The 6577-nt window shown below is 43.6% G+C and overlaps 1 pseudogene; it reads right to left on the bottom strand.

Moving 5' to 3' along the window:
* Positions 1-5347: 5347 nt before the first annotated feature.
* LOC119410458 lies at positions 5348-5462 on the bottom strand (annotated as a pseudogene).
* Between the last annotated feature and the right edge of the window lie 1115 nt (positions 5463-6577).

Genomic DNA, 6577 nt, shown 5'->3' with positions numbered 1-6577 from the left:
AGCCGCGTCCTGATGGACAACAAGGTCTCCTAATCATCAAAGACACGTCCAGTAAAACTTCCATCCATTCATTCATCTTTACCCGCTTCTTCCTTTCTGGCTCACTGGGGTCACTGGTGCCCATATCCAGCAATCACTATAGAGAGGCGAGGGCCACACTGGACAGGTCTCCAGTCCATCACAGGGACACGGAGACAAACTCTCTCTCTCACCTGGAGACAGTTTAGAGCCACCAATCAGCCGAACATGCGTGTTTTTGGTCTGTGGGAGGAAACATACAGCACGGAGAGAACATGCAAACTCCACCCAGAAAGGTCCCCAGCAGGGATTTGAACCGGTGACCTTCTCGCTGAGAGGCGGCAGATCTACGAACTGAGCCACCGTGCCGCTCCAGTAAAACTTCCCCAACAAAGAGCTTGAGTCATCAGTTCCAGCTACAGTTTACCTCAGTATCTGTAAAAGTAACGGACTTATAACCATATTCGTGTTTGGTAATAGCTGTGGCGGCCATCTTGACTCAGGTTGAAGTTGATCGTTTGAAGATGTACCTCCAACATTCTGACAGTTAGAATAAACAAACATGTCCAATAGTTCATTTCAAACTCTGTTATCCTAACAGATGGACAAATTACACAAGTGCAAAAAGTTACATGATCGCCCGCTTTCAGAGGCTGCATGTGAAATAGACCGTTCCAGCTTTCAGTCAAAGATGATCTGGTTTGGACTGAATGGATTAATATTAGTTACGTCATCAGAAGTTGATGATGTAATATCATCAGCGTATATATTTACAAACAGGACAGGAAGTAAAAAAAAAAACATCACAGGAAGTTGAAGGCATGTTGGATAAGCACGTCCTAGTGGTTGGCTCCCAAACATTTCATTAATAAAAACACATCTCAGTTTGGTGGAATGGTGGTGCAGTTGGTAGAGCTGCCGCCCTCAGTGAGAAGGTTCAAATCCCAACCGGGGACCTTTCTGGGTGGAGTTTGCATGTTCTCTCCGTGCTGCGTGGGTTTTCTCCGGGTGCTCCGGTTTTCTCCCACAGACCAAAAACATGCATGTTAGTCTAATTGGTAACTCTAAATTGTCCCTAGGTGTGAGTGAGAGAGTGAATGATTGTTTGGCTCGTTTGTCTCTATGTGTCTCTGTGATGGACTTGCGACCCGTCCAGGGTGTACCCCGCCCCTCGCACAGTGATTGCTGGACATGGGCACCAGCGACCCCCGTGACCCAAAATGGAATAAGCGGGTAAAGAAAATGGATGGATGGATGGATGGAAGTTAATAGAGTCGATCTGTATTTATGCTGGTGTGTAGTATCTAATACTCTATCTCCATATGTAATATTTACTATTAAAATTTAATTAACTTTCATGGAGAAACTGAGCAAAAAGTTTTGATTTATAAAATAACGATTTTAAGATGTCATTCAGTTCAGTTCAAGTCAAGTTTACTGTCGTTCGCATCACACGTGGTACATGAGGTGGAATGAAATTATGTACTCGGGGTCCCAGTTACATCCAACGACAGCAAAAATATAAAGTATAAAAAGAAACGGTAAATAAGGATCTAAGATATAAACTAAGATATACGCTAAACACTAATAATTAAAACAATACGGCGTAACAACAGCAGCACGAACATGAGTTTGTGGTGAGCAGAATGAGCACAGCAGCATGAGATAATCAGCAGCATGAGATCAGCAGCACAGATAAGCCACATATCACCAATTAAAGTGTCATCATAGTGATTCTCCTGGTTAGAGATTCATGAGTCTAACAGCCTCAGGGTAGAAGCTGTTCCTCAGTCTAGTGGTTCTACACTTAATGCTCCTTAACCTCCTTCCTGAGGGGAGTGGGGCAAAAAGTGTGTGTGCTGGGTGAGTGAGGTCCTTCATGATGCAGGTAGCCCTCTTCCTGCATCTGGAGGTGTAGATGTCTGTGATGGTGGGGAGGCTGACTCCAACATCTTCTGTGCAGCCTTCACCACTCTCTGCAAAGCTTTTCTTTCTGCAGCTGTGCAGCCTCCATGCCACACGTTGATGCTGGAGCACAGGATGCTCTCCACTGCACACCTGGAGAAGGAGGTGAGGACTGAGCTTCCCAGACCAGCTCGTCTCAGCCGCCTAAGGAAGTAGAGTCTCTGATGATCTTTCTTGATCAGGATGGTGGTGTTGCTGCAGCTGAGGTTGTCGTTCAGGTGCACCCCCAAGTACTTGTAGCTGGAGACCACTTCCATAGCAGAGCTGCTTACTTTGGAAATTGGTGGGAAAACTGTATTTAAAAACACATGGAAGTTACGGTTGAGATGTTTCAGAGTTTGTCAGAGTTTTTGTTTTTAATAATATCAAAACTTCAAAAAGGCACAGGAACCCCTCAGTGGGAACTTCCTGTTTCTGGCTCCCACACGTCAAACCTAACTCAAGGAGTGTAACTGTGGACGTCTGCATTTTGACTCTACCGCTGCGATACTTTACGTTTTATTTTGTTTATTTATGTTTTACTCCAGGCCAACAAAAGAAAGCAAAAATATATAAAATAATTATGAGATCATCTGAATCATGTTTGGGTTTGATCTCGGATAACGGTCTGAACTGATTGGATTTTGGAAGGAGCCCCCCGGAGAGGTTTAATCCATTCGTTGTTCATCACGTCTCTCTCAGACTTAACTGAAGCCCAAATTGGGTGGTCATTAGTTTTGGTAAAGCCCCCCAAGAAAGGTCATAACCTTAAAAAAAAAAAACTCCACCAATTTCCCAGGGCCAGCAGGTAATCTACATATAAAGTGTTTATTTCCTCTTTTGACTAAAACACGTCCTTCAGAATTGCGTCGCTTCTCCAGCGCTGCCTTTTGACCTTGGTTTTATGTTTGCAGCCACGGGGCAGCAGAGAATTGGAACTGACAGACTCATTTTCATGTTGAGGTCACAGGAATCTGAACGTGTTTGATGTCCAAGGACAGCTGACACCGGCAGGGAGTCCATTCAGAACCAGACGAGAAAGAAAAGACGTCCAGCGGCGGGGCTGAGCTATCAGACGTATCAAGTCTAAAGTGGCCGAGCGCTCCTGTGATAAGTAACGTCGCCCGTTTTGTTTTGGCCCGGAGGTCGAGGAGGGGAGGCCTCTGAGTGTCAGCGGTGGGCGGGGGGTGAGGAGGGGGATCAGGACATCTGTACAGGCTTTGAAGAGGTCAGCCACAGGACAGGAACCATTCTTAATCCCCCAGCTGGGCCTGCAGGAGCGGATTTGGACCTCATCTCGTTCTACGCCCCCCCCCCCTCCCCCCCACCACCACCCACAACAGTAGCTAATTGAGCTGCAGCGCTCTGATTGCAGCACTTCCATGTAAAGCATCGCATGCTCTCCTCAGGCTTTGAAGCCTGACCAGGAAATCCCGTTTTACCGTCTACCTGCTTTCATTCTTGGCATGGGATTATCCACCAAACGTACACACATGCTTTAATTAATGCGTTCGCCATCAGCCGAAACGTTCAGCATTCCCACAGTTTCCCTCTTTTTCCCTGTTTGGTTGTTGCAGTCCACTTCTGCAGACATTGTGCTGTTTTAGCCGATCATGTGTCAAAAGCTTCAGCTCATTCGGTAGATGGGTGCTGTGACTGGTGTCGTTTTTATACTTTGTAAAGAATCTTTTACTCGTGGGGTAAATGTTACATTTACTCCAAAGAATTACATTAAAATCTCAACGATTCTGTCAATAAATTATTCCCTTTAAAATACGCTTCAGCAAACTTTATCTGCGTGTGTCTTCTTTGCCACTTTTAGCTTTTAGCTATCCTTTTGATACTTTTGGCTTTTAGTCGGACATTTGTTAACGTCGAGCTGCTGTTTTTCAAATTCCACCAATCTTTTGGTTAATTTAGATTTTACCTAGCCTTTTAAAACTTTTAGCTAGTGTTTTCATAGTTTTACCTGGCATTTAGCTACTTTTAGCTTTTTGTTAGCATTTGCTACTTTTGTCTTTTAGCTAGTATTCTGTTGTCTTGATCTTTAGCTACCACAATACTTCTTCTTATCTTTTGGACAAACAGCTTTAATATGCAGTGACAGGAGTTATTGTGAACTCGTGATATTTAACGCGTTATTGTCTCAGATGGATTCATGCACGACCTCTTTGCGATGCCGTATCAGATTTAACCAATCCAGTAATCTGAGGGCAACAGTTTAGAGATTATGGTGGACAAACAATGTAAACCAGAACCGACAACCCGATGATAAAAAGCCGAGACGCCTCTTTTTAAAAGCAGCAGTAAAAATGTGAACGAGTTGTTACACACGGACCAAACAACTGCTCGAGCACATTTCAACTGGACGTGATGAGATGCAGAGATGCTGCTGTCCTGGAGCTCCTGCTGCAGCGGTGCAGTTTGATGAGGACCCCCTCCCTCAGTTGGTGACATTAGCATCGAGGCTGAGGAGGGTCAAGCGAAGGTTCTCGCCCCGATCAGCCGACTGGAAAACTCACAGGTCCGCAGGTCATGGATAAGCCTCTCTGGTGGGTCGGACAAATCAAATTAGCATCTGTAGGTAATCCCATATTAACGCACCACCCAAGAAGAGCCGGAGCAGGTAGATTTACATTTGTCAAATCTGAGCATCTCAGCTCAATGAAACTGTTTCTGCCTGTTTGGGGTGACGTCACCGATCGATCACTTGATTAACCCGGATAATAACTAACCCTTGCACAACACTGAATTTTTACACTAGTTGTCTCAAAAAGACCAAGATAGAAAATAAATCCAGCTTAAACCTAAAATGACTTTCATCAGCGCTCCTCTGTCGTGCCAAAACACCATCATGTTTTTTTTATTTTTTATTTTTTCAACCCTTTTGCCTTTATTTACTTGTTGTATTTATAAAAAGGAATCATTTTAGATTCTCTTAGAAATAATTTTTATTGTGTTTTTCTGAAGTTTTCTTATTTTCGTGTTTGAAAACCAGATGGAACAGGGTCATTGTCCGGTTTTTTACGAGACCAAAAGCCTCAAAAGAGCGCCTGTACAAGAATATTAGAAGGATCCAGAAGGTTTATCTACAGTGTGATGAGTTCCTTTTGGTTTAGTTTTGCTGAGTTCACCAGAAGTGCCAAAACTTTACTGTAAGTAAATACAAATTTTAAGTTAAACGGCCTGCTCAGAAAAGACCGTGCAGTTTGTCGTTGCCCTTCCAGTCGGTGCATTCACAGCTTTTATATCCACAAATAACATTTTATTAGAGCTGCTAACGTTAGAGTCAGGGGCGATTCTAGGCTCTGACCTTTAGGGGGGCTTAGCCCCCAGTACTGACAATGGCTGTTGGCTTGAACATAGTGAGGTTTGTGAGAACAGCACCTTACGGCACCTGGTACTCCCAGGCAGGTCTCCAAGTACTGACCAGGCCCGACCCTGCTTAGCGTCCGAGATCAGACGAGATCGAGCGTGTTCAGGGTGGTATAAACGAAGAGCTCTGTCACAAATAAGACTTTTAAAGGATCAGAGCAAACAAAGACTAAAACTTATGCAACCAGAAGATGCAACATATATCTACATAGAAAACACAAAACAAAGCACAACTAGCTTTAAGTTTTAACCTTTAATTTAACCATTAACCTCTGACGCCAAAGTGTTTGTGATGCAAAACCCCAACAATGTTGTCAGAGGAAAAGTGGGTGGGGCTCCTGCAGGTAAGGGGCGTTTACCTCTTGGACAAATTGAGGTCGCTGATTGGTCAGTTGCTGACGAGCATACTGGACTGATTGACAGGTAGTGTCGTGGATCTGACTCGTGCAAAAAAAAAAAAATTTAAACTGGCCCATTTAAGAGTGTCATTATTTATTCCATATTTATTCAATATTTATTCAATAGTTTGGGGAATCTAAGATTTGAGAACTGAGCTTCCTTACAAAATCCTATTGATGGTTTCTTAATTTTTCAGGGGGCTGAGTTAATATTTAGGGGAGCATGAGCACCCCCCAAAAGAGGCTAAAATTGCTATTGGTCAGAGTTGTCTTTAAATGCAGCAAAATTAGGGCCCAAAGGTCCTCAGCGTGCACGTGTTAGTTTCATGCTGATCTTGCATGACTGCCGTGTTAATTACTGCTGCAACAACACCAGTCAGATTATTTTAGTCCAGCATCCGTTGAGTCAAATGAAGCTTCATCACGCAAAGTGCTGCTTTTTTTAAGTTGAGTCATTAGAAGAAACTGACCGTCAGCAGTTAAATATGAGTTGTGTTTAGTTAAACTTGTTTGGGTCAGATTTTTATTTACCGATAAAGCTCATCTGACATCAGTGTAAGGACTCAGCTTGACCCTCCGTCTCAATAATTTCATTTTTATGCTCCTCCACAACGGTGACCTTGCACCAACCTGCGTTTGGTAAGCAGTGATTTATCTGCCAAATAAATGTGTTGGCTCCTCTGGAATGCGTTTAAGGTGCAGGGTCACGCAGTAGGTCAGAAACGGCAGCTCATAAATTAAATCCTGGCCTTAAAAAAAAAAAGAGCGGAGGAGACGGGGAATTTGGGGTAAAAGTGTCAGAATGAAAATCTAAATGACGTTTAAAAAGAAAAAGCGAAGCT

This window comes from Nematolebias whitei, chromosome 5, assembly GCF_014905685.2.
Source record: "Nematolebias whitei isolate Nwh7 chromosome 5, NemWhi1, whole genome shotgun sequence".
NCBI lineage: Eukaryota > Metazoa > Chordata > Actinopteri > Cyprinodontiformes > Rivulidae > Nematolebias > Nematolebias whitei.
The sequence above is the reverse complement of the archived record's forward strand: the minus strand, read 5'-3'. Positions and strand labels throughout refer to the sequence as shown.